Here is a 12770-nt window from a genome sequence, read left to right on the forward strand (position 1 = left end):
ATTCCATCTTTAAAAAACAAAAACAAAAAAAACTAGAAAGTCAAGGAACAATTCAGCATAGTTAGGAGAGAGGACTTATATTCCATAAATAAACTATTCTCCAAAGTTAACATCCTGGACCAGGTATGGTGGTTCATGCCTGTAATCCCAACATTTTGGGAGGCTGAGGCAGGAGGATCCCTTGAGGCCAGGAGTTTGACACCAGCCTGGGTCAACACAGTGAGACATCAGCTAATAAAAAAATTAGCCAGGGGTGTTGAGGCAGAGGATCCCTTGAACCCAGGAATTTGAGGCTACAGTGAGCTATGATTGTGCCACTGCACCCCAGCCTAGGCAACAGAGCAATATCCCACCTCAAAAAGAAGAAAAAAGGAAGGCTTATAGATGATAAAAGTAACTGACAGCCACTTTTTAAAAATTAGCTTTTTGCTTTTATTTATTTATTCTTCTTCCATTTCAGACGGGCAGTGTGTGACACCATAACAAAGTTTAAGGGCAGCACATCTCCCACATGCGGGTGAATACTCAGTCATCATGCTTATAAACTACAGAAGGATCTGAATGAGTTTCTAGAATAATTCCTAGTCTAAAGGTTTGTAGTTCTATTTTCATGACTATTTCAGGAGCTAGAAGCATTAAATGTAATTAATGGTTGTGAAGAGTTGCAGACACAGGCATAACACAAAGCAAGGAGGACACAAAACCTCAGAGAGGCAATAACATACTTTTATTTTCACATTCAATCCTATAAATATCATTGCAAAATCTATATATGTGTTTTGGCACATAATATATTTACTAGTCATCTTAGCTTTGTGAAATTTCTGATTTGCTCTATTTAAAAAAGATTACCATATTTTTTCTAGAGATGGGGTCTTGCTGTGTTGCCTAGGTTTGATCTTGAACTCCTAGACTCAAGCAACCCTCCCGTCTCACCTAAATAAGATACCCTGATAGGAGCTTCCAGGTTTAACTTTGGTTGAACCATTAACACATTTGTCTTTATTTTTTAGTTTTACTTATGTATGGCAAAGTGCTGCATTACAAAGTCATATACCATTTGACTCTGTTTTGCTCCTTAGGATTAATGACCACCTTATCTAGATTTTATGCTTAAAAGGTAAATACTGCTATTAGTTACTTGGAGACCTCTTCACTTTTCCCCTTTCCTCAATTATATATATATACAGCATTTGCCACAAAAGGATATTGCACTGGTAAAAGGAACACTCCATTTGGTCAATTAACAGAATGTCTAACATAGACAAATTACTTCCACTTTAACGTGATTATTTTCCCCACTTCTAAGACAAATTCTATGTTGTGGGAGAAAAATAATAGGGTTGGTGAAAATAAATAATACTACATATAGTGTTTATGAGAAACTAGATGTTGTCTAACTTGAACAGCAAAATAATTACCATAAACTAGAACACTTCTAGTTAACAGATGAAAAAACAAGGGAGTAAGTAGCTTATTTAAAAATCCTTCAAAAAGTAAGTAGAGGGCTGGAATTCTGACTCTAGAGCTTATGCTCTTAAGAACTTGTCTAGGCTCCATAACAAATTGTCTGCGTACTTCATTTGTATAACTTTCCAGTCACATAAGTTCTCTCTCTCTCTTTTTTTATTTTTAAATTTTTTTGAGATGGAGTTTCACTCTTCTCACCCAGGCTGGAGTGCAATGGTGTGATCTTGGCTCACTGCAACCTCCACCTCCTGAATTCAAGCAATTCTCCTCCCTCAGCCTCCCAAGTAGCTGGGATTACAGGCACCCGCCACCCTGCCCAGCTAATTTTTGTATTTTTAGTAGAGACAGGGTTTTACAATATTGGCCAGGCTTGTCTTAAACTCCTGACCTCATGTGATCCACCCGCCTCAGCCTCCCAAAGTGCTGGGATTGTAATCTGTATATACAGAATCTAATATACAGAATATAAATTCTGTATATTAAACAAAGCAGCAATGAGAATTTCTAGCAGTTTTTACGTTAGCACCAAGTAGCTGAAAGACATTGAACTAATAAAATGTTTTCTGCTATGACCTTAAGGGTCATTAAACCTAAAGTTGTTCTTCAGAAGGGTAAGGAATTCCAAAAAATAATGGTCATTATCTGAATTTAAGATCCTGTATTACAGAATCAATACAAATTATAAAAATAGCATTTAAAATGTTGGAATCATTGATAAGAATTCTTCCTACATAATCTTTCATGGGCTTTAGGAATATATGCCTAGCCAGGAAAACCAACCTCACTCAGATACAAAGTCGCTTCTTTGTTTCAGTTTACCATCCGGAGCAAAAGTGCTTGGCCACGTCACTTGAAAACAATGGAACCGTGCAAAGCTTCTCTTAGTAGTATTGAGTCACAAAGATGTAGGATTTATTAGTCAGCCTTTAAAAATACCTGCAGACAACTGTATGAAAAACTTGCCGCATTGTACAATCCTTAGGAGTATAGGATTTGGCCAGGAGTGGTGTCTTATGCCTGTAATTACAGCACTTTGGGAGGCTAAGGTGGGTGGATCATTTAAGGTCAGGAGTTCGAGACTAGCCTGGCCAACATGGTGAAACCCTGTCACTACTAAAAACACAAAAAAATTAGCCTGGCATGGTGGTGCATGCCTGTAGTCCCAGCTACTTGGAAGGTTGAGGCAGGAGAATTGCTTGAACCCGGAAGGTGGAGGTTGCAGTGAGCCGAGATGGTGCCACTGCCCTACAGCCTGGCACAGAGTGAGACTTCATCTGAAAAAAAAAAAAGTACAGGATTTGGTCAGACTGCCAAGGTTTCAATTCCATCTCCATCTTTTACTAGTTCTGTAATTTTGATGGGGGCATTTAGCCCCTCTGTCTCAGTTTTCTTCTTGGTAAAAAGGGCATACAATTGTATGTATCTCATAGGGTTGCTGTGATAATTAAATGGGCTAATGCACATAAAGCTCTTCCACAGTGTCTGGCACATAACAAAATTAGCTCAGTAAATATTAGCTATACGTAACAAATGAGAACCAATATTGTAAAACCTGCTTCTAACTAGTATAAAGATGAGCAACATTTGGCTTTGGATTATCCTAAAGAAAAAACAGTAAGCAGAAAATTATACCTTTTAAAACTATGACGCCAGGAGCAGTGAGTGGCTCATACTTGTAATCTCAGCACTCTGAGAGGCTTAGACAGGTGGATCAATTAAACTCGGGAGTTTGAGACCAGCCTGGGCAACATAGCAAAACTCCGTCTCTACAAAAAATACAAAAATTAGTCTGGCATGATGCTGTGTGCCTGCAGTCCCAGCTACTTGGGAGGCTGAGGCAGAAGGATCACATGAGCCCTGGAGGTTGAGGCTGCAGTAAGCTGTAATCATGCCACTACACTCCAGCATGGGTGACAGAGCAAGACACTCTCTGAGGGTGGGTGGGATTGGGGGAAAAGATGAGCAACGTGTTAAGAGGACAAGTAATTATAAAACTGAGAGAAGAACTGCATAGAGCCAAAATACCTTTTCTCTGAGCTTATAAAAATGGCAACTCTTTATTTCATCAATATTCCATAACCTTTGCTTATTCTTTTTAGAGCTATCTTGGTGGGGGTGATATTGAAAGTAATAATCAGCCAGGCAAGGTGGCTCATGCCTGCAATTCCAGCACTTTGGGAGGCCGAGGCAGGTGGATCACCTGAGGTCAGGAGTTTGAGACCAGCCTGGCAAACATGGCGAAATCCCGTCTCTACTAAAAATACAAAAAAATTAGCCAGGCGTGGTGGTTCGTGCCTGTAGTCCCAGCTACTTGGGAGGCTGAGGCAAGAAAATCACTTGAACCCAGGAGGCAGAGGTTGCAGTGATCCGAGATCGTGCCACTGGACTCCAGCCTGGGTGTGACAGAGTGAGACTCCATCACAAAAAATAAATTAAAAAAAAAAAAATAATAAGGCCTGGCCCAGTGGCCCACACCTGTAATCCCAGCACTTTGGGAGGCAGAGGTGGGCAGATCACCTGAGGTCAGGAGTCCAAGACTAGCCTGGCCAACAAGGTGATGTGTCCGGAATTGGTGGGTTCTTGGTCTCACTGACTTCAAGAATGAAGCCGCGGACCCTCTCGGTGAGTGTTACAGCTCTTAAGGTGGCGCGTCTGCAGTTTGTTCCTTCTGATGTTCGGATGTGTTCGGCGTTTCTTCCTTCTGGTGAGTTCGTAGTCTCGCTGGCTCAGGAGTGAAGCTGCAGACCTTTGCGGTGAGTGTTACAGCTCTGAAGGCAGCTCGTCTGGAGTTGTTCGTTCCTCCTGGTGGACTCGTGGTCTCGCTGGGCTCAGGAGTGAAGCTGCAGATCTTCACCGTGAGTGTTACAGCTCATAAAAGCAGCGTGGACCCAAAGAGTGAGCAGTAGCAAGATTTATTGCAAAGAGTGAAAGAACAAACCTTCCACAGTGTGGAAGGGGACCCGAGTGGGTTGCCACTTCTGGCTAAGGCAGCCTACTTTTATTCTCTTATCTGGCCCCACCCACATCCTGCTGATTGGTAGAGCCCAGTGGCCTGTTTTGACAGGGTGCTGATTGGTGTGTTTACAATCCCTGAGCTAGATACAAAGGTTCTCTACATCCCCATCAGATTAGTTAGATACTGAGTTTGGACACACAGGTTCTCCAAGGCCCCACCAGAGCAGCTAGATACAGAGTGTCGATTGGTGCATTCACAAACCCTGAGCTAAACACAGGGTGCTGATTGGTGTGTTTACAAACCTTGAGCTAGATACAGAATGCCGATTGGTGTGTTTACAATCCCTGAGCTAGACATAAAGGTTCTCCAAGGCCCCACCCAGAGCAGCTAGATACAGAGTGTCGATTGGTGCACTCACAAACCTTGAGCTAAATACAGAGTGCCGATTGGTGCGTTTACAATCCCTGGGCTAGATATAAAGACTCTCCACGTCCTCACCAGACTCAGGAGCCCAGCTGGCTTCCACTAGTGGATCCCGCACCAGGGCTGCAGGTGAAGCTGGCCGCTAGTCCCGCGCCGTGCGCTCGCACTCCTCAGCCCTTGGGTGGTGGATGGGATTGGGCCCCCTGCAGCAGGGGGCGGCGCTCGTCGGGGAGGCTCCGGCTGCACAGAAACCCACGGAGGTGGGGGAAGGCTCAGGCATGGTGGGCTGCAGTCCCGGGGCCTGCCCGGCGGGAAGGCAGCTAAGGCCCGGCGAGAAATCGAGCGCAGCGCCGGTGGGCTGGCACTGCTGGGGGACCCAGTACACCCTCCGCAGCCGCTGGCCCGGGTGCTAAGTCCCTCATTGACCGAGGCGGCAGGGCCAGCGGGCTGCTCCGAGTGCGGGACCCACCAAGCTCATGCCCACCTGGAACTCCAGCTGGCCCGCAAGCGCCACAGGCAACCCCAGTTCCTACTCGCGCCTCTCCCTCCACACCTCCCTGCAAGCTGAGGGAGTGGGCTCTGGCCTTGGCCAGCCCAGCAAGGGGCTCCCACAGTGCAGCAGTGGGCTGAAGGGCTCCTCAAGTGCCGCCAAAATGGTAGCCCAGGCAGAGGAGGCGCCGAGAGCGAGCGAGGGCTGTGAGGACTGCCAGCACGCTGTCACCTCTCAGTGAGACCCTGTCCCTTCTACAAATACAAAATTAGCTGGGCATGGTGGCACATGCCTGTAATCCCAGCTAGTTGGGAGGCTGAGGCAGGAGAATCGCTTGAACCCAGGAGGTGGAGGTTGTGGTGAGCCAAGATCGTGCCATTGACCTCCAGCCTGGGCAACAAGAGTGAAACTCCGTCTCAAATAAATAAATAAATAATTCCTGAATCTTTTTCCATGGGAGTGTGGAAGATACGGATAAAGTGATTTATATGCTCAATATAATTAATGAATAAGCAGAAATATTCAATTGAATTTAGTTTGCTTCAAAAGTTCAGTCACTTCTGCTTAAATAACTTTAAGGTTAAATTAAGAAGAGTTGATGCAAATGCACATATTACTTGGGGACAAAGTTTGATTTTCCTTATTATTAAAGAATAGGGTCTTGATGTTATTCTCACTCTTCCATTTAAAAATTGGAATATAAATAAAGAACAAATGTCATCAATGTATTCGTATTTCAATATTCTAAGTGAAATTAGAATATTGCTTTCAGAATTGATGTTTTAAAGCAGAGTATTGTTGTTGAACATAAATAACGTATAAGTGACTATCAACTTATGTTTCTCCATTCTTTAAATTGTATATAAACTGTAGGTTAAACCCAACAGTTCTGTGATAATTGATGTGAAGCACAAGGGGAGAGAATCAATGTGAGGTCAAACGTTCACATTAAAATTTAAAGAATAGGTCTGTTATCTGAAAGGATTCGTAATGCTTCTTGTAGATATATCTGAATGTGTTTTTGTACTAAGAAATATTTGAATCCTGAGTAGCTTAGATATTTACATGCTTTATGGAAAAGATGTGAACCAAATGATCTAAGTTACTTTCTAGCTCTGTAACTCTGTGACACTTCAATGGCTTTTGCAGCATATTATTAATATTAGTGAATGTTATTAAAAAAGAAACTTTTTACATTCAAAGTGGATGAGTTCTAAATATATTTTCAAATGTTATTGGGACTAGCATTACTTTAACAAAAACTTGCTTTTTCAATGATTATTATATCATTCCCATTTACATTTTCAAATGGAGATGTCATCAATTATTGCATAAATATTCTAAATAACAATAACAGCTCTAAAAGGGATAAATAGACCTTTAATATATATTGTTAAATAAGGATATAAAATGTCATATAATATCTAACTAGATTCAGAAATTATATGATGAGTTAATGGGCTCCTATTTCCTCTTTCAGACAATATAATGACAACATTTTTTTTTTCCATAGGTTATTGGGGTTACGTAAGTTCTTTAGTGGTGATTTCTGAGATTCTGGTGCACCCATCACCCGAGCAGTATACATTGCACCATATTTGTAGGCTTTTATCCCTCACTCCCTCCCACCCTTTTCCCCCAAATCCAAATCCCCAAAGTCCATTGTATCATTCTTTTTTTTTTTTTTTTTTTTGAGACAGAGTCTTGCTCAGTGGCCCAGGCTGGAGTGCAGTGGCACGATCTCTGCTCACTGCAAGCTCCGCCTCCCGAGTTCACGCCATTCTCCTGCCTCAGCCACCCGAGTAGCTGGGATTACATGCGCCCGCCACCACGCCCGGCTATTTTTTCGTATTTTTAGTAGAGACGGGGTTTCACCATGTTGGCCAGGATGGTCTCGATCTCTTGACCTCATGATCCACCCGCCTCAGCCTTCCAAAGTGCTGGGATTACAGGCATGAGCCACCGCACCCAGCCGTTGTATCATTCTTATGCCTTTGTGTCCTCATAGCTTATCTCCCACATATCAGTGAGAATATACAATGTTTGGTTTTCCATTCCTCAGTTACTTCACTTTGAATAATAGCCTCCAGGGCCAGGCACTGTGGCTCATGCCTATAATCCCAGCACTTTGGGAGGCCGCAACAGGTGGATTACCTGAGGTCGGGAGTTTGAGACCAGCCTGACCAATGTGGAAAAACCCCGTCTCTACTAAAAATACAAAATTAGCCGGGTGTGGTAGCACATGCCTGTAATCCCAGCTACTCAGGAGGCTGAGGCAGGAGAATCACTTGAACTCAGGAGATGGAAGTTGTGGTGAGCCAAGATTGTGCCATTGCATTCCAGCCTGGGCAACAATAGCGAAACTCTGTCTCCAAAAAAATAAATAAAATAAAATAAAATAAAAAATAGCCTCCAGTCTCATCCAGGTCTCTGCAAATACAGTTAATTCATTCATTTTTATCTTGAGTAATATTCTATCATATATGTATATACCACAGTTCTTTGGTTGTATATACATATATATGTATATACCACAGTCTCGTTGGTTGACAGGCATTTGGGTTGGTTCCACGATTTTGCAATTGCAGACAGCATGTGTTGTTATTAAACTGTGGAAGAGTAGAAGAGGGGAAGTCTAATCCAAACTCTTTACTTTTTGTTATTTAGGTCATTTTTAAATATTTCTTTTCTTTTTTTGAGACCACATCTCACCTTGTCACTCAGGCCAGAGTGCAGTGGTGGGATCACAGATCATTGTAACCTTGACTTCTCAGGCTCCAGGTATCCCCTTGCCTCAGCCTCCTGAGAAGCTAGGACTACAGGCATGAGTCATCATGCCCAGCTAGTTTTTTTTTTTTTTTTTCTTTTTTTTTTTATGGAGACAGGGTTTCACTATGTTGCCCAGGCTGGCCTCAAACTCCTGGGCTCCAGCAATGCTCCCACCTTGGCCTCCCAAATTGCTAGGATTATAGGTGTGAGCTTTGTCCACCTTTTAAATATTTCATTTAGAACTTTTATGTGTCACTCTTTCAGACACTGATGATACATCAGTGAACAAAACAGACAAAATATCCCTGCCCTTATGACACTCGCATTCTAATATGGGGTGATTGGCAATAGACACAATAAATAAGACAAAATATATAGTATGCTAAATCATGATAAGTGCTGTGGATAAAAAACAAAACAAATAAAAGGTTAGAAAATGTTGGTGAGGAAGAATAGTGAGGTTTCAGCAGAGTCAGGTAGCAGCTAACATCCAGGTCCTGTAACCTTAATAGCACTCAAGAATCATTTAAATTTAAATTTAAATTTAAAAACCTCACCTTGGCTTTACTCAGGCACTTTTGGTCACTTACTCCTTTGTAATCCTGTAGCACTGAAACATACCTGTCATACTTACCACTCTGCATTGCATTTATTTGTTTAACTGTCTGGTTTCCTCATTAAATTAAACTAAACTGAACTATAGCAGTTTAGTTCAGGATTAAGGATTATTTATCTTTGCATTTTCAGAAGCTAGCACAGTGTCTCTCATATTGTAGGTGTTTGTTGAAGAGTGATTTGATCAATTTTATTCAGAAGAATCTGTTTGGGATCACTTTCTGCTTTTTCTTTGCTCTCATTCTTTTCAAGGTGAGTGATCAATAAAAAAGGATCACTGAAAAGTTACCAAATTTTATTTGATTAATACCAGTCATTAGGTAAACCCTAAGACTTTGATTATTACAATTAAACATATGCCAGGAGAGGCAAAGTCTTAATAGGCAATGATTTCTTATTTGTATCTTGTGTATTCCAGTTCCTGAATGAGCTACTAAAAATAAGTCAATTTATTCCTTAATTTACCACATATTTATTGAGCACCTATTATGTTTGGATTTTCCAAACACTGTTAGTTCATGAGATGCTTTTGGTGGCATATGGGCATTTTACAATTTTTCTTTATTTTACATATATTCAAGGGTAATTCATGGAAACTTTTTCCTAGGAAAAAGTTATATTTTATCAAAAGTAAGTTGATTTCCTAGTCAGGCATGTTGGCACATGCCCGTAGTCTCAGCTACTTGGGAGGCTGAGGTAGGAGGATTACTTGAGCCCAGGAGTTCCAGGTTGCAGTGAGCTATGATTGTATTACTACTCTTCAGCCTGGGCAACAGAGACCCCCATCTCTAAAAATAAAAATAAAGAATAACAAGTAAATTGATTTGAAGAAAAATGTTACATTAGGCTGGGTGCCATGGCTCACGCCTCTAATCTTAACACTTTGGGAGGCCGAGGTGGGCGGATCACGAGCTCAGGAGTTCGAGACCAGCCTGGTCAATATGGTGAAACCCCATCTCTACTAAAAATACAAAAATTAGCTGGGCATGGTGGCACGTGCCTGTATTCCCAGCTACTCGGGAGGCTGAGGCAGGAGAATTGCTTGAACTCGGGAGGAAGAGGTTGCAGTGCGCCGAGATCGAGCCACTGCACTCTAGCCTAAGTGACAGAGCAAGACTCCGTCTCAAAAGGAAGAAAAAAAAACCCACAAAAATTAGCCGGACGTGGTGGTGGGCGCCTGTAATTCCAGCTACTTGGCTGAGGCAGGAGAATTGCTTGAACCTGGGAGGCAGAGGGTTGCAGTGAGCCAAGATCACGCCACTACACTCCAGCCTGGGCGACAGAAATAGACAACATCTCAAAAAAAAAAAAAAGAGAGAGAGAAAGAAAAATGTTACATTAATAATAAAAAAGGACCAAAAATAGTGAGTGGTATGTATAAATGTTACAAGTTTGAGAAATAATATACCATGAATTATGCGATAGCAACCAAGGGACTTCTACCCATTCTCCCTGACCAGCCAAATGGACTGTGTAGGGGCCAAGGTGAAAGTTTCCCCTGGGCCCTCTGAAGGTTCACTGAAAATCACTGACATAAGGCAGATTAATAGGATAAAAGGCATTCAGATTTATTTAACATGTATACAAGGGGAGAATCACAGTGATTACCCAAGCACTGTGATTCCGAAGCTTTCATACCATCCTGGTGTATGTTATGGGAGGGGGAAGGAGGGGAATTCTGTTGAGGGCATTACTAGGGAGAATGAGTGGATCAGAGAACAGATTAATTTGTACATTGTCTTGTGAAAGGTTCGGTTCAGGTGTGGGTTCATTCTTGGCCTTACAGGGAGGGAAAGAAAAAACAATTATTCCTTTAGATGGATCTGGATTGTAGGCAGATAAAGGCTTAGGGAGAGACTGTGGAGTGTGAAGTAGGAGGAGGTCAGGGAGGCCCGGTGGCTTCTTCAGTTCAGCATGTCAACATGCCATATTTCGGGGTACTGTTTTCTTTCCTTCTTCTTTTTTTTTTTTTTTTTTTAAGACTTAGTTTCACTCTTGTTGCCCAGGCTGGAGTGCAATGGTGCAATCTTGGCTTATCGTGACCTCTGCCTCCCGGGTTCAAGAGATTCTCCTGCCTCAGCCTCCCGAGTAGCTGAGATTACAAGCACACGCCACCACACCCAGCTAATTTTGTATTTTTAGTAGAGACGAGGGTTCTCCATGTTGGTCAGGCTGGTCTCGAACTCCCAAGCTCAGGTGATCTGCCCACCTGGGCCTCCCAAAGTGCTGAGATTACAGGCGTGAGCCACCGCGCCCAGCCCAGGGTACTGTTTTCTAAGCTCCAACAACTGTGAAGTAAGATCAGTAATAATGAAGCTTAGTTTTATAAAGAAATGGCATTTATTTTTAGTTTTAAGGAGAAAAGCTTCAACATCCCAGTTCTTCTTTTGTTGTTGATGTTGTTTCTGGTGGCTTTACATTTATTTGTCTGAATGGCATAAAGCCTCCTTACTGATAGGTCTCATTGGGATCTCTTCCACTCCCCATATTTTCTCTTCTGGTTTTCTTCTTTTCTTAGCCTCTTTTGTTTTCTTTCATAATCATCATCCTCCTTATCATCAACAAGAACAAGATTGAAGAGACAGAATGTGGTTGAGTTTGCATTTACAAGTAGAGGAGATTGGTCTTCTACCATCTCCTTAAATTTTCACCTAAGTGTTTTTATAGTGAAATGGTTATCAAAACATATAATTTTAGGTACCAATCAAAAACTTGTAAGTGCTCTATGGCTAATCCTGTTTTTCTTAACCTAAACCATTGTCTTATTTAACATGAAAGGTGATGCTGACTAAAGTTACACAGCATTTTTAAGGTCTAACAAACTTTGAAACTTAGCTCTCTAAGTATATTTGGAATACAGAAAATTGTAGAATACACAAATGTCACTTGGTCCAAAATGTATTTTTCCCTTTGAGTTTATTCCAAATCCTACTATACCTATCTGAAAAAATTACTTAACTGCTTAATGAAATATTTGGCATCCTAACAATTGCTCAGATTTTATTGCAAGGTGGTTATCTCTAGTCAGATTCTTTTAAGAGACTAATACAATGAAATACACATCTCTATTAGATTTATTTCTTTCCTTTTTTTTTCTTTTTGAGGCAGAGTCTCACTCTGTGGAGTGCAGTGGCATGATCTCGACTCACTGCAACCTCTGCCTCCCGAGTTCAAGCAATTCTCCTGCCTCAGCCTTCCTAGTAGCTGGGACTACAGGTGTGTGCCACCAGGCCTGGCTAATTTTTTGTATTTTTAGTAGAGACAGGATTTCACTGTGATAGCCAGGATGGTCTCAATCTCCTGACCTCATGATCAGCTCGCCTTGACCTCCCAAAGTGCCGGGATTACAGGCATAAGCCACCGCTCCTGGCCCATCAGATGTATTTCTACCTATTTTGCATCTCTTAAAATATCAACTAGATAATGTTAAATAAAGTGCCATAATTTCTCCTATTTTAGTTTCAGCTGCATAATTTTACAATTTAAAAGGTTGGTCAATAGAAACTAACATGATATAAAAACAAAACTAATTTCATTTCATTTAGCATCTATTGATCATACTTTGAGCTGTTTAAATCTTTTTTGCTGCAACCTCCTATAAAGTCATTTACACATTGAAAATAGAAATTGATATATAAGAAGGAGATACCTAGAGAACTTCTAAGACATCATTTAGATCTCATTTTTTTCTCATTACATCTCCTGGAATGTTAGTGAATGAGTTTTTGATGCCACAGGATGCTAGAAAGAATTTGAGATACAAGGCTCCTTGCTGCATATTCACTATAAAAGCAGTGAAGCCCAAATAATGCTCCAAAAAACAAATGGATGGGACCTGTATTTTTCATGGAATGTTTTTACCTTGTTGAATCTACTCACAGATTCTTTATTGACAGCCTACAGAATAGAGTTTATTCACAATTAATGTGCATGCAAATCACCAGGAAACTTCTTAAACTGCAGATTCTATGTAGTAGGTCTGTGGTAAGGTCTGAGATTCTACATTTCAAATAAGTTCCCAGGTGAAGCTTTTGTCACTCATACAGG

At 41.4% G+C, this 12770-nt stretch overlaps 1 non-coding gene across 1 annotated transcript; it reads right to left on the reverse strand.

Annotated features, from left to right (window-relative positions):
• Positions 1–454: 454 nt before the first annotated feature.
• Positions 455–557, reverse strand: LOC112132507 (small nucleolar RNA U13). Its single transcript, XR_002914272.1, has one exon. It is a non-coding gene; the product is annotated as a small nucleolar RNA U13 (small nucleolar RNA).
• Positions 558–12770: the final 12213 nt, after the last annotated feature.

Source organism: Pongo abelii, chromosome 11, assembly GCF_028885655.2.
Source record: "Pongo abelii isolate AG06213 chromosome 11, NHGRI_mPonAbe1-v2.0_pri, whole genome shotgun sequence".
NCBI lineage: Eukaryota > Metazoa > Chordata > Mammalia > Primates > Hominidae > Pongo > Pongo abelii.